The 22621-nt window shown below is 36.2% G+C and overlaps 1 pseudogene; it reads left to right on the top strand.

Moving 5' to 3' along the window:
* The first annotated feature begins 13418 nt into the window (after positions 1-13418).
* On the top strand, positions 13419-20316 carry LOC107557845 (UDP-glucuronosyltransferase 2B31 pseudogene; annotated as a pseudogene).
* Positions 20317-22621: the final 2305 nt, after the last annotated feature.

Raw genomic sequence — 22621 nt, 5'->3', positions numbered from 1 at the left:
AAACAACAAGCGCAACTCTACACTGCTCAAAACTCGCGTTTGAATCATCAGTGGCAAATTCTTTAAATATGAAAACGTACTTACAGTCTGTGAGTCAGAACAGCCGGCATTGTAGTCTACTCTCCCAGGATCAAGAAACAGTCCTCCATAAAATGCATTGCACACATCTGAATATTTGGGTTAAACTGTTCTGGAACAGTGTTGTAAATACAACTTAACCACTGATTTCTAGTTGTGTCCTCTTTTGGAAAACCAAACAAAGTATTTTCACTTTCGCAACGAAACACACAGCGTCTCCATGGCATGGCGGCGGCAGTGGCAGCGAGAATCAAAGTTACGCCTTCTTTCTTTGCTTAAACATTTGGGCGGTGTTATGGAAATCTTCCCACACAGTGACGTAGACATGTGGGGGGCGTTTAAACGAGGCGTTTTAGGAGGGAGTGGACAAGTCTTGTAACACTCCAAAGAGAAAGGAAAACTTGAAATCACATCATATGACCCTTTTAAAGTCAATATGCAGTCAAACAGACTCATGTACTTTCTTCAATGCACATTCTAACTGTGAATATGAATATGAAAATAATGTTAAAAATAATCATGTTAAGCCATATAGCTATTTAGGCTATATTGTTTTAGCAAACTCACAAAATGCAGAGCTTGCATTTTTCTTTATTTTAATGGCATTTGCATTATTTGTACACAATTCAAAATTTACCATTTGGTTCATGAACACTCATTTCAACATCATTCTATTTTATGATTTAATACAAATGTAATATCAAAAACAATGGTAATGAAATTAATGCACAAAACTATATCAATTAAATTAACCTTTAAAAATGTAAACAAATAAAAAAGTTCATGAATTATTATTTATTTTTGTGCACAACAGAGGTTTACTGTTTAAATTAAAACATGGATGAAACAGTGTGTGATATTGTGTGATATTCCTTAAAAATGCTGTTTTAATAAATAGCATTATTATGTGTTATACATTTTACATTAAATGCACGATTTATGTACACATTTTTATTTTGTAAACACTGCTGATGCTAACAAGTCAACCATCTGCTTTTCACAATCCTGTTAATCCTGTTAAAATGTACACTGAACAAAATTATAAACGCAACACTTTTGTTTTTGCCCCCATTTTTCATGAGCTGAACTCAAAGATCTAAGACTTTTTCTATGTACACAAAAGGCCTATTTCTCTCAAATATTGCTCACAAATCTGTCTAAATCTGTGTTAGTGAGCACTTCTCCTTTGCCGACATAATCCATCCACCTCACAGGTGTGGCATATCAAGATGCTGATTAGACAGCATGATTATTGCACAGGTGTGCCTTTGGCTGGCCACAATAAAAAGCCACTCTAAAATGTGCAGTTTTATCACACAGCACAATGCCACAGATGTCGCAAGGAGGGAGCGTGCAATTGGCATGCTGACTGCACAAATTTCTGCACAAACTGTCAGAAACCGTCTCAGGGAAGCTCATCTGCATGCTCGTCATCCTCATCGGGGTCTCGACCTGACTGCAGTTCGTCGTCGCACTTGAGTGGGCAAATGCTCACATTCGATGGCGTCTGGCACTTTGGAGAGGTGTTCTCTTCATGGATGAATCCCGGTTTTCACTGTACAGGGCAGATGGCAGACAGCGTGTATGGCGTCGTGTGGGTGAGCGGTTTGCTGATGTCAACGTTGTGGATCGAGTGGCCCATGGTGGCGGTGGGGTTATGGTATGGGCAGGCGTATGTTATGGACAACGAACACAGGGGCATTTTATTGATGGCATTTTGAATGCACAGAGATACCGTGACGAGATCCTGAGGCCCATTGTTGTGCCATTCACCCACGCCCATCACCTCATGTTGCAACATGATAATGCACAGCCCCATGTTGCAAGGATCTGTACACAATTCCTGGAAGCTGAAAACATCCCAGTTCTTGCATGGACAGCATACTCACCGGACATGTCACCCATTGAGCATGTTTGGGATGCTCTGGATCGGCGTATACGACAGTGTGTTCCAGTTCCTGCCAATATCCAGCAACTTGGGGGCAAAAACAAAAGTGTTGCATTTATAATTTTGTTCAGTGTAATAAAATCTACATTTCTCCTCACTGAACATCTTGTTTTATTTAGAAATATGTCACATTACAGAACTAAAATGAGTTTCCACCATTTCAAGTTGATGTTCACTGTCAACATAGGGCAGTGAAGATGTTGCATAGTGACAACGGGGCACCTCCTTCTCTTTCCTCGATACTCATTTACACTGTCTGATGTGTGAACATATCACAAGCGAGTATGAAATGGACAGGAAAATACTGAGAGTGAACATGAGATGTAAAGGGGCCCTCAGTGCTTGGGTGCTCTGGTTAGCTGTGGGGTGGTGGGTCAGTGGTCTGAATAGTAAACTCTTTGATCACAGAGGAGCTCAGTAACCTTCAGCTCAGCAGACTGGAAACACATTGAGAGGGAGAGAAAGAGAGAAAGACAAAGACACAGAGAATGAAATGTCTATTGCTCTGAGTTTGTGTTGTTTCTTGCTCTCTTCAACTCTGCGGTGCATCTGATTGTTGTCGCCATGGTTTCAGGGAAGGAGGGTCCGTCGGCCATCAAGTCATAAGTTAAATCCCTCAAACAGCAGGATGCAAGTATTTGTGTTGCAGTACATGCAGTTTTTGTGTGCCTGAAAGGCAATTCAGGCCAATGTATCCATTTCTTAAGTCACAAAAGATATACACACCCACAAACACAAAAACACACATACGTACACAGACAATACACCGTATACAGCCGTATTATACAAGCCATTCTCTCTCTTCACAAAGGCAACTATTGTCTTAGCACATAAAAGACTAATATGAGCTGCCCTGCCTTCAGCCTCGTAGAGATGAAATCCTGTTGCCACAAGCATCACACACACACACACACACACACACACAAACTCAAGTTCATAGAGCCAGAGCCTTCTGAGCCAAAGACTGTTGTAATAAATATTTTACATTAAAAAAGAAGAACAGCTAAACTACTGCACAACTGATAGGTCAAATAAATATTCAGGGTTCAATACCATATGTATTTTGCTGTTGGTTATCACAGAAAATGCTTATTTTGCTAAATCACCCATTTAGAGGTGGAAAGTTAATGGACTTCTGGTTATGTTTTAGCAAACTTTTCTAAGATATATAGCTGTATTAAGCTATTCATATTAAAACATGTTATTAGGACACAAATCAAACTTTTTGCCACACCACCTATGGCCAGTGACTTGAAAATATTTACCAGCTATAAATATATATATATTTTTACAGCCCATGAAACTGTATGGGCATTATTTCATTAAAACAGGTATACTATTACTACATCTTAGGAGTGAACTAATTGGTGAAACAAATCTAATTGCATGTATGTATTTATTAAATTATATATATATAATTTTTATTTTTTTAAATCTCAAATAATAATAATAATAATAATAATAATAAATACATTAAAAATAAATACATAAAAAAATTATTTTAAATAATATAAATTTTAAATCTCTTTAAAATAAAATATTTTAATCTCTCTTTTAAAATCTCATTTTATAATTATTATTATTATTATTATTATTATATGAAATTAGATTTAATAAATGAGATTAGATATGCATTTTATTATATTTTACCATAATCATGATATCGCACTGTAATTGTTGCATCTTGAGCACTTTGTACTTGCGAATAACTGCATACCTGTGACTAATGAAACTCAATAAAAAATTAATTAATTAAAAAAAGCTTTAAGCTTCAACTAATTTTCATTGTGTTTATTTTAAACTATAATCAAACTTGTTTCTGTGGTAATGCGCAATGACTGGTGGGTAAATTTCCCTCTCCATTTTCTGCTAAATAATGTGTCGATGTTCCCTTATTCCCTGTCATTCACAGTGCCCTTCAAACTGAACATGTTTGCTCCCTTCGGACTGGAATTTCGCTTAATATGGTGAAATACCCTGTAAAGTCGACTTCGCAGAGCACTTACTGTCAGACTGAACACACCTAGTGTATATTTTTCACAGCTACACTACCGAACTTTGGCCTCTCTATCGCCATCAGTGGTTGAAACATAAAACTGCATGTCTGATGCAAAGTAGCTGTGTTCTGATCTTGTTTGCAAATTAGACTAATGGTTTGAAGAATCAACATGGTTTACGGTGATCACCAGAGCAGATCTGTCATGCTTCACCAAGGCTCACTGACAGAAATCTTCCAAACAAAAAAATATCAGAACAAAATGTCATAGGAGCTTTTGGCACAAGCACTGTCACTTTCCCTTCTTGATTGCAATCTACTCGCTGTTCAAGGTTTCTTTGTTTTGACAGTGGGTGAATCTCCAGAGGTCAATGAGAGTTGCTGTTTAGAACCAAACGGCATGGCATGTCCATGTTTAATGTTAGCTAGCTGACTAGTTCAAATTCTGTGCAACAACACCAAATATCAGAGCAGCAGGCCTCAACGATTCTTACACATTTCTCACCAAATCAGATTCAACAGCTCAAAATTTAAATCAATATTGAAGCCGTAGCAAAGCGGGATAAGGTACACAGTTTCAAAATCAAATTTTAATGGAAATTCAGTCATTTTTATCAACAACAAAAAAGTTATTTAATGCAGATTTAACATTTATGGCTTGTTCCATTAGACTTCTGTAAGTGCATTATTTGCAACACAATTAATTAACACAATTATCTGTTTATAGAAACTGGGAAACAATTAAAAATTATTGTCTGTGACAACAGACAACATGCCACAGATGCTGTTGATAAAAACCTATTTAGCCATAAAAGTGGTTCATTATCATTAACAAGAAACAGGCATGCTGAGTATAACAAAGGTAAAATTCTAACTGGCAACAGATGCAGAGAAAATATTTCAGCCTCAAGGTGAGAGGCAGTTTACAGACAGACTTTACTGGCAGACAGTGTGAGGGCCTGACTCACACTTTTCTCCATGTCAGAAGCACTTTTTTGAAGTATTTCAGAAGCACACTGAAATGATTTTGCTACTTGCACTTCAAAATTCGTGAATACAAGAGTGTCATATTCATAACCACAAAAGAGAGTGATGTCAGCCTCTTCACCTGACAGAATACAGGCTATAGATCAATGGCTAGAAGCAGAATTTTGGAAAGGGCAGGGGTTGCCGAGGACAGCAGAAAGGCAACACAAAGGTCACAAGCCTTATTGTTATGAGAATCTTAGTACAAACCAAACACACAATGCCAATGCCCTCTGTAACCTAGTGCCTGACCTGTGATTCTCGCTACAGAGTCAGCAGAGGAAGGCCAAAGCTCCAGCAGGAGATCTGCTACCCTGCACAGCACAAACTCACATGCTGCTCAGGCCATTTTCCATTGAGTGAGCAAATGGATATACAATGATATGAGCCATTGGTAATTACTGAAGTATAGTTCATTAAGCTTCAAAACATTTCTGAACCTTTTTTTTTACATTTCAAAATGAGATTGTTCACCGCTAGATACTGTAGCATTGATCTGGTGAACAGATAAAACACGTGTATAATGGTTTTAACCGATCTCAGATCAGTTTTACAATGGAGGTTCATGTTTAATTAAATTAGTGAATTTTAAAACGTATGCGTGTATAATACAAATGGAGAATGATTTTTTTATTGATTCTAATTGATCTAGTTTGCCAATCCCTGCCTAACAATGCACAAAACAAGCACTACATATGAAAACGAGAAAGCAAATTATTATTTGTAGGTTACATTTCATAGATTGCACATGAAAACTGTCACAATTTTTGCATTGAGTTTTTGTTGCATTGACATAGTTTTGACCAGCAGGTGCTGCCAGCCTGTGGTGTTTCTAGCGCTGCGAAACAGTGAATCATTTTGCAAGCCAGTGATTCAGTTGATTCTGAGCTTCGAAAAGCTCTGTTTCTACCATTACCAGTGTATAACAGGTAAAAAGCAAATTGGTTAAACTGATTCAAAGTTTTCAAAACGCGCAGTTTCTCCCATCACTAGTTAACTGTTAGCTAAAGAAAAGGACACATTAGGCTGCTAAATATAACTGTATAGATTCATATATAATGCATCATGAAAAAAGCCATATTCAAGAATGTTTTCAGCCATATAGCCCAGCACAAGGTAACCCCTAAACTACCAACATAGCAGAAACTCTTTAAACACCAACATTACAAAATACATAATTTTCATTTTACTAAAATAAATAAATAAATAATCCCTTTAATTCTACATTTACTCTACTTATCCAGACATCACCTGTCCAGTTTCAGAAATACTACTTTCACACTTAAAAAACAAACAAACATTGGATTAAGTAAAAGGACTCAAATTTCCAATAAGTTTGTTACATTAGTTTTTAACTATATAAATTGAGCATGAGAAAGCAGCTTTTTTTGTGTGTGTAAGGTGTCATGATTTGAGGTATAATAAGGTATTCTGGTGAAAGTGAAAGGTGAAAGTGCTGCTAAACAACCATTTTACCACCTTCTCATTCTTGCTCTTCAGCTTCTAATCATTCTGACAGCTCCGTAAGGAAATGCTAAAAAGGTAAATGATGAAAGAGTTAGCGGCATGCTCAGTGTGTGTGTTTAACATTCGTCTTCCAAAAGCACACACACAATAGAGGTGTGCATCGGGTGCAGTTCGTGCATGTAAGGATTCAGTGAGTGCATTCAATAATCAGCACTGGTGGATTGGGCTGATGTCCAAGGTAAACACTGTACGTGTATGAGTGCCTGCATTCGTGTCCATAGATGTGCATGCATTCATGTGGATGCGTGTAGTGTGTGCACTCTGTGGTTCCGTGGCTCTCTTCTTTTCTGTTATGCGTAGCCTCTGCTGTTGGGCCGTTCATATGCTGATAGACCTGCTGTGTGTTTGCTAAATACAATCAGAGAGACAAAAGACACCCTACCGGCAAACACTCACACTCAGAAATACAAAAACACTGAGTGTCTCCTCTCCAAACACAGGCACATTGTGAGGTTCAGTCCCCTGCAGTTAAAAGTTTGTGTGTGCAATGGACCCTCGGGAGGCTTTGAAGATAAATAATACAAACAGTAAGAACTTCCAATTAATCAGTTAGTTTGTGATCATGTCATTACACTTCAGCCAAAACCTGTCCTGCACTGCAACAAATGGCTTATCTTACTTAGTATTTTTGTCTTGTTTCTAGTCAAAATATCTTTTACTAGAAACAAGACAAGATGGATACAAGATAAGCAAAATTACATAAGATATTTAGTCTTGTTTCCAGGTTGAAAAAACTAAGTGCATTTTAGCTCAAAACAGACAGTGGCAGATAATTTTATTGTTTTAAGCAAAATGCACTTCATTTTGTTTAGTTTTTTCCCCTGGAAACAAGACTAAATATCTTAACTTATTTTGCTTATCTAGTAAAAGTATCTTGATTTAAGAATTTTTAGATATTTTGACTAGAAACGACAAAAATACTAAGTAAGATAAGCTATTTTTTGCAGTGTGCCTCCAAATTCACTCACTTCATGTAAGAGTTTAAGTTTTTAAATGGATATGTCATAGTCATAGTCAGAGAAATATACTCAAAGAATGCTCGACAGTGGGTGAAACACAACAGCACCTGTTAAAATGAACCATACCTTAGACTTTACTGTGCACAGTAAGTTTTTTTTTCAGGCTACAAACATGAATGCCTTTGAGAACAAATTCATCAATTTGCCAACATTTCTAAGTTACTGACATCAAATTTTTGAAATTGTTTGCATTTAGAGATTGGAAGTAAGCCTAAAGCTTGGACTTCCAATCCTACTCATGGAGGGCCTCCATTCTGCAGAGCTCTGCTTCATCACACCTGCCTGGATATTTCTAGTAAGCCTGTAGAGTAGACCTTCCCTGCATACCAATATGCAAACTATACCCATCCTAAATAATATACGAGATTAGAATAAAAGGAGGATTTAGTTCAGAACAGAACACCACAAGAGCAAAACCGATGCATTTGACTATAAACCATGAAATGTACCATTATGCAAAAAAACTTAACCAGAGTTCTTTGTATGAAAGACCCATAATTAGCACAGGATTCGCCCAAAGCAGTTAAGTGCAACCCTGCCTCACAGTCAATTCTAAAGATTTCATTAAATTAATGCATTAAATCATTCAAAGATATGAATGTTTTCGTATTAGTATCAAGTAAACTTACTGCCTTGTTGTCCATACAACCTTTCCCGGAGAACTATTATTTGGATGAGTTACTGCTTAGTTGCATACTGGTCTATAAGTGAAAGTTCTGGCTCTGTGAGACTAACTTTGACCATAAAAGCCTGATTTGATTCTCATCACGAACAGCATCATGTCAACTCTATCTGCTGACCTTTAACCTAAATAACATAACACAGTTGCTGCTTCTGAAAGTTTAGGCAGCTGACATTCTCTCTCGCTGCCCTGTCAGGCAATTACTTCATTAGCATACGAAAGTACCTCCCGAACATGATTTCGGAGAGAATTCTGAGGCGACATAACGGCACAACAAAATCGAGAGATTGCTGGTGTTAACTAAGCAAATATTTAGTTACTACAATACTAATTTCATATAAATTACATAAAAATTGAAAAAAGAAATGTTCCGAAAAAATACATTTACACACACACTGACCGCCAACCGCAGTTTTTTGTAGCTCAACTATCGAACAGGATAGCGGGATGTCGTAGGCAGAGAAGGACACATCTATGCTGCCTTTAAAAATTAATAAGATGAAGGCATCTCAGTGGACATACTGTGACACGTTCATTGGATTTGGACATGTCTTGTAGCTTTCCTACTTTTATATGAAGCATTTTTCAGTCATGGGACACATCCAGCATCTCCACATCATCTGTTTCAAAGGGAAACTATTGCCATGGCATGGTAATATGTGGCAATTTCTGCTTATAGTACTACACTTTTTGGTAGCTAAAAGAATAATAAAATCAGTGAAAATATTAAATAAATGAATGTAGAATTTAATGAATGATGGTCTCTGTCTAAAAATTGTTTTATTTATTAATAAACTCCCACTGAATACCATATTTAAAAGGCAGAATTACAGAAACCTATGCAGAGTGTTTTGAGGATGATTGAAGGAGAAACTCACTCAGAGATTGTGCAGCAGTGTTTTCTCTTTCCGGTAATTACAGAGCGTTTTTTTTTTAAATAGGCCTCCCATGGTCTTTGCCACTTCTTACCTTCTCACAGAATAATACAGAAAGGGCTGAAGAGAGTGTGTGTAGGTGTGAAAGGCCGGCGACCCCCTGTGTCGAGGTAATTATTGCCCCTCTCTCTGTGTATGCTCAGGTGGAACACTCATTACTCCCATGCTCTCATGCAAACCTCATCTGTGTCACACACATACATACACAGAGCTGTACAGTCGCTCTGTTCTCAAACCAAACACAGAAAACATATACTTTGTTTTCTACCTTCACATTTTTTGTTTACATAGGCCTACTTATGACATGCATCTGTGATTGGGATTAACTCTTTATGTACCATATTAAAACACTGAATACACACCAGCGTTTGGAGGAGGAGAGTGTGGCATTGAAGGATGAAATTTGAAACGGTCTGTTCCTGTATTCCCTCAGAAGGCCCCTCACTCTCATAAACCACACTGGGCTTTTTCAGCTCCGCTGCACACTTCAATCTCTCACATACACACAAAGCTCACAAGAGCTGACTGCAAAATCCCTGAGGATTTCCTGCTATATAGCATCTTTAATAAACAAAGTACATGCTTATAAATCAGATCACAGTGAATTAGATGAGTTTTTGGCAATTTGACTAAGGTGTCCTAGGAATTGAGGTTCTAGCGATTGACTTTGTATTGTTTTTACAGTAAGTATAACGTAACATGACAACAGTATAATATGCACAGTTCTCTATTATGAATAATAAAAGATCAAATAAAAACAAGATTAAGCTGATAAAACTTTACATGCAATGACGGAAGGTAGAGATGTAAGGACAGAGAGAGGTGATGCAGGGCTTGGGGGAGTTCTTTCAATAGTGAGTCTATAGTGCTATCTGCTGGTCTCACATAAGGTTTTTTTTTATTATTTTTTTCCCACATGGCTGCTAGTGATCATCACCACTGAGTGTCACACAAAGGTCACATTCTCCATGAATACAATTATTACAAACCCACAGGCTTGTGGGACGTTAAGCAAACAACCCTTGTTGCTATTTGATTCACCACTATTCCAAAAAAAGAAATTCAGGATATATATTACCACAACTTAAATAAATGCATGGTTGCTAATAAATAATAAATAAAAATCAAATCTAAGATTTTCACAGAGTAAAATAACTGTTTCCTTTTTGAATATATTTTACATTTTAATTTATTTCTGTGGTAGCACAGATGATTTTTCAGCATCATTACCCAAGTCTTCAGTGTCACATGAACCTTTAGAAATCATTCTAATATACTGATTTGCTGCTCGAGAAACATTTCTAATTATTTCATATTTCAAAACAGTTGATACCATTCAAAAGGGTAAGATGTTTTCAAAAGAAATTAATACTTTTATTAGGCAAAAGAAAATATCAAATGTGACTATTTATAATGTTACAAAATATTTTTTATTTCATATAAACTTTCTATTCATCCAAGAATCATGAAAAAATAAAATAATGATGATGATGTAAAAAAAAATGAAGCCATTTTCAACTGGATGCTTCAACAGTTCAGGATCGTGTGACACTGAAGACTGGATGGCTACAGATGGCTATGAATGGCTACTGAAAATTCAGCTTTGCCGTCATTGGAATAAATTACATTTTAAAATATATTCAGTTGGAAAACAGGTGTTTTAAATTGTTTCACAATATTACTATATTTACTGTATTTCATTTAATTACTGTATTTTTATCAAATAAATGCAGCCTTGGTAAGAAGTTGGTAAGACGTTCTTCAAAAATCTTAATTATTCCAAACTTTTGACTCCCAGTTGTTTGAGATCATTGAGAGCAATTATTGTAAAGCTGAAAACATTTTCAGTGAAGCGAACTTAAGGAACTTAATTATATCTCATTTTATCCTTTTGAAAAACAACAATTAATGTAATTTAACATGCGCATCAGTTTTAAACATATATATATATATATACAAGGGCCTATAAAAAGATAATTTCACCCCAGTCAGACTCTGGTGAAGACCGATGAAAAAAAGGCCCATAGGTAGTAAAATAGTCTTCACCCAATGCATTCATACAATCCTAGCCCAATGTGATTTACAAAATAACTAATCAAGCAATAAACATGAGCGTCACATGCATGATGTAATAACAGGACTAAACTCACCCTGGAGATGTCCTTGGTCATCTCTAAACTAGAAAGTGTGTCAGTATGCATCCAAACTTCAAGCCTGCTGATGAGATGTAGGGCAAAGGTATGGCATAATGACTGAAAGATAAGTCTGACCACAAACATTAAGAGCTGGAACATGCCCTTACATGACCAACATGACCAAGACCACTAGGAAAGCATCACACCACCAGAGGGAGACAGAAACATGATACATGTGGATATGTATGTGGGGGACATGGGCCTAATGTAATATTAAGGGCCTTAGCCAAGTCAAAAAGTTTATACCCATATTTGCCAATATTTCTGGATTCTTGTGTGCAATCTAACATCTTCATTTCTCTTTTTATATCCATTTCTTTTTAATATGTGCTCAATTTGTCTTCTCCATACATTTTATCCTCTTATTTCTCCTTTCTGCTCCCCTCTCTCCACTCCTTTCTCTTACTATCCCTTACACGTTTATCCTCTTTCACTGTGCCGACTTCATGAACTAAAAACGAAAAATATATTTATTAGTTTTGTTTCACAGATACTAATACATTACATACTAATGAGCAAACAATGAAGAACATTGTTCTTCAAAAGAATTGTAGTCCGCTGTTTTGTACTGAACTTGTACTGCTTGTCCCAGGTCTGCAGTATCCCTCTGCAGGTAATTGTGGAGGCCTTCAGTTATGGAAATAAGTTTCGGAAACATCTGCCGCATGTAGACAGTGTTAAACTTGAGTCTGGAACAGAGGCCTACATCCATTGGTGTTGAAATGTTGTCAAGACACTGAAGTTGTCAATTACAGCAATGACGGACTTCACCTGACATAGGCATACTCAACATGTTGTTGACAGCTGCACCAGCTCAGCTGAGAGCAGTCCAAGATGATTTCGAACAACAGCAAACTTTTGGTGATTAACTAGAGATGAAAAATGAATAGACTTTTTTTTTTAAAAGTTAGTGGCTTCTGGTATTGCCTTAATTTGCCTGTAGGTTTGACATAATGCAGTCCTATCGCCAGTTGTTCAGAGTGCCTGTCCCGTGCCTGTGCAATCATTTAATTTTGCTCTGAGTGAGACAGGGAGGTAGCATACACTCTTAAAAATAAAGGTGCTTCAAAAGGTTCTTCAAGCGATGCCATAGAAGAACCATTTTTGGTTCCACAAAGAACCATTCAGTCAAAGGTTCTTTAAAGAACCATCTCTTTCTTACCTTTTTATAATCTGAAGAACCTTCTTTCACCACAAAGAACCTTTTGTGAAACAGAAAGGTTCTTCAGATGTTAAAGGTTCTTTATGGAACCATTTAGACAAAAAGGTTATTCTATGGCATCGTGAAGCACCTTTATTTTTAAGAGTGAATGATGGTGTAGTGTACAGCTATACAAGTCTGTGATAAGTTCCATGTGCTCAAGAAAGTTTCCCTGATTAGATTGTGGCTCTGTTCATCTTGTCCAATGAGTGCTCCGTCCCTAGAAATGACATAGCAGAAAACAACACATCAGAGGTGTTCACGTCTCTCGGTTATTTCTCCTACACTACGAAGCTGTTCTGCAATATCTCAGTGTACCAATATGGTTTTGTATCTCTTCCAGAATGGCATGGACGCCTTAGGAATGTTACTTTGTCCATACTCTCTGAATGATTCTTAAGTCCTCTTTTCCAGTAGGATTTTGTTTTGCAATTTATTATTTGTTTATTTATTTAATTTGATGAACAAATAACATCCTCATGCATCCAAAAGATGAAAGGCTGCAGTTTAAACTTATAATTTCATTTAAAATCTGCTGTGTTGAAGGACAGAGTCAAAATGACCAAAAACTGTGTGCAATTAAAATCTAATAAACATTTACTAAATCTATCAACAAAAATAACACTATAGCCTACAGATTAGATTAATGAGAGGTCAGTTGATGCATTAAATGTGGAAAAAAAGACAGTCATTTCATAAATTATGAAATATGCCTTCTTTCCATATGCTGCCTGCGGAGGCAGCACTGTTCAGCTTTCGGACGCAGCAGTGTTTGGAAATAACGTTACTTCCGCATTATGAAATCTATTAAAGTGTCCGGCTGCGGCAACTCTCTTGTTTTAACGGCGTGGGCTGATGTTGAAACTGAACCTCTCTACCAAGGTGTGTATAATCTAATCATACCGATTTATTACTGAGAATTGTATCTGTGCGTGTGGGATTCAGTCTGTGTTCACAAAATTCAACAGATAAATTTTAAATTCATGCATTCCCTCAAGTGATCTGTTAGTTCCTCATTGTTCTTTCTCAAGTTCACAGTCCATACTGATAGCAGACAGTTACATTACAAATGAGTTGTCTTGTTTTATAAACAAGTGTGCATGTTGTCATATTGTTGAAAAGTACAACTACTTATCTGTAGAACTGATATAACTAACAAATTTATATATGAATAAAAGTGTGCACTTTAAAAACATATGTGCCAAAGATCATGTTACAAACAAACTGCACTTTGAACTGTCTTGCTGTTGGCTACTCACTTCATTTTGAATAACCACTTTAAATGTTGATATTGTGTAATGCTAATAATTTGGTCATAGTGTAACATGCCAAAATAAAGATATCAGCACTGAAGAAAGCATTGATAATAATGTGAGATTTGCATTATTTCAGAGGTCTATAGTGCTCAACAGGTTTCGAGACTTTTTTTTCTTTAATATAATTTAGTAGCTCTAGTGTGACACTGGTAAGTAGTGGTACTGGACTTCATGAGGAGGTTCATTTGACACACAGCAGCCACAATAGCACTTGTTTTATTTATTTTTTCCTTTTTATTCGAAAAAAAAAATCCCACACGTGTTAACTAAATCTGGAAATAGGCTATCTCGATTCTCAAATATGTGTAAATAGATGCATTTTCCACTTTTATAGATTGTTGATCTATAGCAGGGTTCCTCAAATCTTGCCCTGGAGGGCCAATGCGCTGCAGAGTTTAGCTCCAACCCTGATCAAACTCACCTACCTGTGATTTTCTAATGATCCCGAAGATATTGATTAGCATGCTCAGGTGTATTTGATTAGGGTTAGAGCTAAACTCTGCAGGAAAGTGGATCTCGTGGGCCAGATTTGAGGATCCCTGATCTATAGGCTAATGGGTGATGGTAGCCCCACTGCCTTGAATAATGATTTGATCTTGACTTTATGGTTAAATCATATTTTTTGACCACATAAGAGATAAGTGTCATGTAGGTGGTGTGGTAGTATGGAGCCCTGGACATTTACTTAAAATGAGGGAACAACTAAACTTATATATCTCTGACACTAAGCTTCTTTTAACTTTCTCAAACATTTTTGTTTCCTTGGGTTATTTTTATCTTTTTTAATAGGACAGAGATACTCTTTTTTTTTTTTATGCTTTACCTCCTGTTAACTCTCTTTATTCGTCTTTATTCGTCTAAGTTGACATTCTAATTCCGCCAGTTAAACTGCCACTGTGCCAAATTACTTTGTTTTATAAAATAAGCTATAGGATATAGTCATAGTATGGAAAAGTAGTTTAAACCCCTCTTTATCAAATTGATATTACCAGCAAATTTACATGTGGGTAAAAGGGTGTACTTTAAAGATACCTATGCCATACTGTAGATCATGTTCCAAATAAACTTTGGACTTGCTGCATTTCAAAAGATAACGCTTGATATAGTGTAATGCTAAAGTTTGCTCAGTTTCCTCAAGGCCTATGCAACTCTGTATGTGTTCTCCCTATTGTACACTGTGTAACTCAAATAGTGTGGGAACCTATATGCATATTTTCTTTGACTGTCCACTCATTAGTCATTTTGGGGTTTTTCTAATTGTTACAGAGTTATGTGAGGGTTATTACTACACTCTTAAAAATAAAGGTGCTTCACGATGCCATAGAAGAACCTTTTTGTCTAAATGGTTCCATAAAGAACCTTTAACATCTGAAGAACCTTTCTGTTTCACAAAAGGTTCTTTGTGGCAAAATAAGGTTCTTCAGATTACAAAAAGGTAAGAAAGAGATGGTTCTTTAAAGAACCTTTGACTGAATGGTTCTTTGTGGAACCAAAAATGGTTCTTCTATGGCATCGCTTGAAGAACCTTTTGAAGCACCTTTATTTTTAAAAGTGTAGACATCCCAATATTTGTTTGCTGAATGATGATACTGATCTTACTGTAAAGTATTTCACACCACGCTAACTTCAGCCAAGAAGGTAGTCTTTAACATTTGGTATGATTCTTCATTCCCGGCTGACAAAATGTGGCTCATAGAACTAAAATATATTGCATTGTTAGAATGCTCAACAGCAAGGATTAATAAAGCTAAACCAAGAACAATTAAGGCATGTTCAGAATTTATTGAGAATTTCTTAACACAGATTATCATATCTTATTATCTTTATATATTTTTAATTAATTTAAATAATTCATAATTGAATTATGTTGTTGTGAATTCTTTGTGCTGTATGTCTTGTCTGTAATTTATCTTTTTTTTTATGTCGGCAAACACGCATTGTTTTGTGAAGATATCATTCTAGTGTAAAGGGACCTATTCTTTGTTACACAAGTGGCGCAACTGGAGTTTTGCAGTTTGCACTCACTACTTGCTACAGTGTCTGTGACTGCGGTCACACCATCTGCACTTCTGATGACCACTGAACCAACATCTATGGTTTTTACCTGATCTCGGATCAGTTTTATCAATTTTTAGACATTGTTAATGAGACATTTGTGTAATTAAAAGGATGAGTAGTAGTCTCTTACTAGCCTGTTTAAACAAGATCTCCGTAAAACAAACAAAACAAGCCCTGCAAAATTAAATTAATAATAATAATTAACATCACACATTATATAGACACTTCATATTTAATGGTATTTTATTATTTAATTGCATTAAATGTATTATTCTTTCAATAAAACATTTGCAATGGGTTTGTAAAATGTTTTATGCATGTTTTGGCCTGATATTGTCAGCCCTGTGTTTCTGTGTCTTGTGTTTTCCTCCCCCACGTGCTCCATGTTCATTTTTATGCCCATGTTTGGTTTCCTTCCCGTTAAGCAATTTCTGATAGCCAATGTTGACATCTGAAATCACCAAAACAAACACGCCCCTACCCCAAAAGTGTCTCGCCCCTATTTTGATAGCTCCACCTCGCACAAATATACGCAACCCAGGCAACGGATTAGTTCTGTGAAACAAAGCAAAACTGCGGCTGCGTTCCATTCACGACGTATTGAGACAAATTTCAAATGATTTTCAACGGTCGCTTTGTCGTGTCCAGTGTACTAGACAGACTTTATCTGTTGCGGCGCAGACACGGTGTTACTCGCCTATCGAGAAGAAACAAAACAACCTCGGCGTCCGATCGCAGGCCTTCCGCTCCTTGAGTTCTCTCCAGCGCTGGAAAGCTGAGCCGATATTTACACTGGTCCTACATCATGCCTTAAGCCTTCTTTTGTTCCGCAGACGTTTTCCTCTTTTGTTTTTTATCCGCCATCTCTATCTTTCTGTCGCTCGGCTCAGCTAATGTCCGTCCCGTGCACTGAACGCGCTCTCCTCCACATCCTGAGTAGACACTCCTTACTGCTGATTGGCTACAAGTTTGCTTTGCTATTTGGCCTGAAGAATGGCTAAACTGTGTAAAGTGTTTTTGAAAAATCGCTTACCCCACCTTTAATCCCAAGCGTGTCCCATTAGTTCCCTTATTACTTAAGCCTTGTGTTGGTTCCAGTCTAGCGTCCGGTATTGTACGTCTAACCCTCCTGCTACGTGTGTTCCTGCCTGTTCCATGTGAATCTTGATTTGGATGAATAAAGATGTTCTTTGAGAAATTCCTACGTGCTCCTCGTCTCCTCGTTCCAACACAGTTGCAGCACCGTGACAGATATAGCCTACTTGGGTGTCGGCAGAAATTTTTTTAAATAAAAAATCTAACTGTTTTCTGCAAATTCCACCACTGTTTCGAAACAAATGATTCGCAAAGGCTTCAAAGCTTCATGAAGCCGTGTTTCAAAAGCGGTCTTCACTACCACGCAAAGCCATGTTGACGCGCAATGATTTTTTTTAAGCGTAGTTGGCTTAACTGCGCATGATGTGACCGCAGTATTAAACTGAAAGTTTAAGTTATTGACGAAGTAAGTTCCTATCATGATTCTTTGTTTAATATGGAATGCTTATGCTGTTGCAACTATTTCTGGCATTAACCCAGTATTGCAATATTTCGTGATATGTAATTATAAGTTTGTCACATCTAACACTTGTGGTAGAGCCGTTAATTGCTAATATCTGCAATACAGTTATATATATATATATTTGATTTTTCTCTGTAATATTATATTTTTAAGTTTGTTTTCTGTTATTATTATAAGGTTGTATAATGTAGCTTAAGTTATTTACATCCCTTTTCATAGTTTATATCCCTTGCTTTCTTAACTAATAAGCACACTCATGATAGTTATTGGTATTGTTTAATTTGTTTTACAGTTGATTCATAACTGTATGTAGACAAGTTATTTATTTATATTTGGTTTATTTATTACAAAAGTACCTCTGCTCTGCTTTCATGTGTACAAGGTAGAATCTTGCACAAAATAAAAGAAGGAAATTTATCTGAAAACTCCCACTGACTTGTCAGACTTTTTTACTTCCATGCTCTTGCATATATTAGGTGACACAAATAAACTGGGCTACTATTTAATTTATTTATTTATGCCAGTACTGCACAGTGTTGACAACATTATTAACCCAATTAACTACCCAAATAATAATGTCTATATATATATGTAATCCAAATTATTTTATAATTTACAGGCAAGATGACACCATTTTCTAAGAATATGGTTTCTGTCCCTCTCTGGATACCAGTCGTAATCCTTTTTGTTTCTCTTTGTGATGGTGGCAAAATCTTGGTGGTACCTTTGGAGGGAAGTCACTGGATGAACATGGACATCCTCATCAAGGCTTTACATGGTCAAGGACACAGCATTGATGTATTACGCACCTCTAATAGCTGGTTCATCAAGGAGAATTCAACTTATTACAGCTCTATAACCATACCTAACACCAAAGGAATGGATGAAGAATTTGTAGACAAAATGCTTTCCCAAGCAATCAACTTTGAAAGAGGAAAGAGCAGCTGGCTGACCTCTGTTTGGCTGTATATGGATACACTTAATTACACTTATAAAATGCATGAAATGATATGTCAGCTTATAACAAACATGTTTGAAAGTGAGGAAATTATGAAGACACTGAAAGAAAAGCAATACGATCTGGTGCTCACTGATCCTGTATGGGGTGCAGGCATTTTCCTGGCTCATAAATTCAAGTTACCCATGGTATATAATGTGAGATGGACCACTCCTGGAGAGGGACACTTTGAGATCGCTCCCTCACCGCTGTCTTACATCCCTATCACAAAATCTGGAAACACAGACAAAATGAACTTTTTTCAACGAGTACAAAATATTTTCTATTATTTGCTAATGTACTTTCAATTTGGCTATTTTAATTTGGCACAGTACCAAGCACTTTGTGACAAATATTTCTATCCACCTGTAAGCTTTTATGAACTTCTACAGGGGGCTGATATATGGCTTATGAGGGTTGATTTTGTTTTTGAATTTCCACGTCCAACAATGCCAAATATCATCTACGTTGGTGGCTTCCAGTGCAAACCAGCAAAGGCCCTTCCACGTGACCTGGAAGACTTTGTGCAAAGTTCTGGAGAGCATGGAGTCGTTATCATGTCTTTAGGGTCCTTTATCAGTGTCTTACCAGATGACATAACAGCAGACATAGCGGCTGCTTTTGCTCGGCTCCCTCAAAAGGTGATTTGGAGATACACTGGAAAAAGGCCATCTACTTTGGGCAACAACACATTGCTGGTTGACTGGATGCCACAGAATGATCTTCTAGGGCATCCAAAGACTAAAGTTTTTATTGCACATGGTGGAACTAATGGGGTTCAAGAAGCTTTGTATCATGGGATTCCAGTGATTGGAATTCCACTGTTTTTTGACCAGTACGACAATCTTGTTAGATTGCAAGACAGGGGAGGAGCCAAGATAGTTACCATCGCAACTTTAAATAAAAACACACTGCACGCGGCCATACAAGAAGTAATCAGTGAGCCATCTTACAGACTGAGTGTGCAGAGACTCTCTCATCTGCACAGAGACACGCCGGTTAAACCTTTGGACAGTGCGCTCTTCTGGATTGAGTTTGTAATGAGACACAAAGGTGCTGCTCACCTTCGTTCAGAATCCTATAAACTGCCTTGGTACTCCTATTACTCAGTAGATGTTGCAGTTACATTGTTCGCAGTTGTTTTGATAATCACTTTCTCCATAATTTTTACAGTTAGATATATGTGTGTCAAGTGCTGCAGCAGAAAAAGGAAAACTGAGTGACACGTTTCCATATGAAGTAGATTATTCTTGCATGTATGTCCCACTCATGCTCATGTAATGAGCAGCACACTGAACTTGGTACAACAATTAATAATGACATGTAGAATCTGGCCCGAAAACTAAATATCCTGACCTTTTCGAGTCAGACCCAACATAATGTCATTATTAATCATTGTACCAAATGTTGTTCATTACATAAGTAGTAAAGAATGGGTCATATATGCACTTATAGTCAAACTGCTAAATTAATAAATGTAAATGTCTCTTTTAGTAAGCAGGTATGGTAACTCTATTGCAAAAGAATCAGAAATGTATCAAAATGTCAGACAATTCAGACTTTTGAATTGTGCTTTCCTATGTACTAATTTTGTTTTTTCTAAAATGTTTTTTTGTATCTGAATTTGCTTAATAGTGATCCCTTTTTATAGAAAAGCAATACTTATTGCAGAATATATTTACATTACTCAAATAATAATAACATTCACTATACTGAAAATAATGTGGTATGATGCAGTGGTGTTTCCTAATTAATATTTGCCATAATAATAGCCATTTTACCCTGACTTTTAATCCTGTAAATTTCAACCTCAGACATTTTGAATGTTAAAAAATGAGACATGACATAATAAAAGAAACATGACATGAAAATAAACGTATCAATTCAAATATATGTTGTGCAGTGACTAAACCCACTTGAATCAACATCTGTATAATTATTATACTGTACATGCAGTTTTCTTCTGTTATTAATTGAGGGAGACATTTTAAAAATGTTTTTAATTGGTCACTTTTTAAACTAAGATGGTGATATTTGGAGAAAGGTTTATGTTAGCTGTAAACTACTTAAGTGCGGCAAACTCAAAGCTGCTAAATTTAAACATTAACCTGACCTGTTGTTAGTAATCAGTTTTACCTCACAATGATATATGCCTGCTATTTCATCAGCACCCTGGACAAACATTTAGACTTTAATAGTAAGAGAAGAGATAAAAGTTTAATTATATCATAGTTTAAAGGAGTGATTCTAACCTGAACCTGGATTTTACATTGAACATGGAGTGGTGACCCAACACGGTTTCAAAATTGTTTATTGAAGTAAAACAACAACAACAATTAAACTCACAATTTTTCATGAAATTTATAAATTCATTTATTATTGATTCTAAATATCTAAATTGTGATGCTATTGTCAGCCAATAATTTAAAATATGTTGTTGACACAAATTATGGAGCTATGTTGGACATGTAAATACAGTGTTTTGGAGCATACATGTTTCTATCAATCACTAAGAAAAAACAGTCAATAAATTTAAACAATCGAACCTTTGCAGGTGTTTTGAGTTGATTAGCTGATTGGCATGTCACCATATTCTAATTTGTTGAGATAGTGAATTGGTGGGTTTTTGTTCAATGTGAGCCAAAATCATCACAATTAAAAGAACCAAAGACTTAAACTACTTCAGTCTGTGTGCATTGAATTTATTTAATACACGAGTTTCACAATTTGAGTTGAATTACTGAAATAAATTAACTTTTCCACGACATTCTAATTTATTGAGATGCACCTGTATATTCTATGTCTATGTTAAATAATCTTTTCAGAAATCATAAAAAACATTGAGACACAAAGAAACACTGCATGCATTCAGGGCTAGGCTTTCACAGAAAAATCTTCTATTGGCTAGACCAGTTTTGTCACTTCCAAAAGAAAAAGAAAGAAAAGCCATTCTAGGAAGTATGTGTGTTTTCAGTACTTTGCACTTTTAGAATAAACTTCTAAATGTCTATTCAGACGTTTCTATGTAACAGAAGACATACTTTACCGAGGTGCTTCTAATTAAGAGCTAGAAAGCAGTTGCAAATGTTTTACAAAATATACATACAGTACTCGTCTCTGCACATACAATGTGCAACACTTTATGTTTTACCACCAAATTATATGTAATATTTAATTCATTTCACTTACATAGGCTTAGCCTCAAACAACACTCTGTGCAATATCATTAGAGATGTGGATTAGAGGTGTGGATTTAGTGTGCCTCAAGGGCACTGAGCTTTGACATTTTTCAGACCTGGGACAGTCTTGCACACTTATTTCCTGTCATGTGCATCTCAAGTGGCCAAGACCACAAGTGTGGGTATTGGGACAGGCTCACTTGTGTAATGTTATTCTATGATCTATATCAACTCCAATACATTTTGGATGCATCTGCTTAATTAGCAACAAATTATGTGAATGTGATATTTTAATAATAATTTGTATTTGTTCATGTAGATTGCCTGTCCACTATGAGAAGTGAGAATTGTCAGCTCTTGATAGCTCTTATCCGGTTCTTTCTCTGGCTGCAGCCGCCTACTCTCGTCTACATTCAAGACGAGGTGTTTGTCATCTCAAACAAGCTTATTGTGTTCTGTCTGGTGAAGCTGGTTGCTTGGCTTCAACAGAATTTACCCTTCTGTAGTGTTACACTGTTTAAGAAAAATTTTGGCACTTGGAATGTAAAATCTGCTGTGTATAGCAGAAAACATTTTATTTTAACATTTTTACTTCTACAGTTGATGTTTTGTTTTTTTTTACTAAAAGTTCAAGACAAAAATAGAAGAAGTAAAATACTGATCAAATAAATGTTTCAAATGATATAGTTACAAAAAATAACAATATTGTTTTATGTACCTAAACAAGAGCATTTCCTAAATACTGTGGTCACTAAAATTACATAACATGTTCCAATATTTGAATTGCATGTACATATTTCATAAACACTTACTTAAAATACAACATAAAATTCTCATAAATAGGCGGTAAGAATGAAGTTGTGAAAGGCATAAAAAGTTAAGAAGATGTGTGAGTATATGGAACCT

Source organism: Sinocyclocheilus grahami, unplaced genomic scaffold (assembly GCF_001515645.1).
Source record: "Sinocyclocheilus grahami isolate Dianchi unplaced genomic scaffold, SAMN03320097.WGS_v1.1 scaffold621.1, whole genome shotgun sequence".
Lineage (NCBI taxonomy): Eukaryota > Metazoa > Chordata > Actinopteri > Cypriniformes > Cyprinidae > Sinocyclocheilus > Sinocyclocheilus grahami.
The sequence above is the reverse complement of the archived record's forward strand: the minus strand, read 5'-3'. Positions and strand labels throughout refer to the sequence as shown.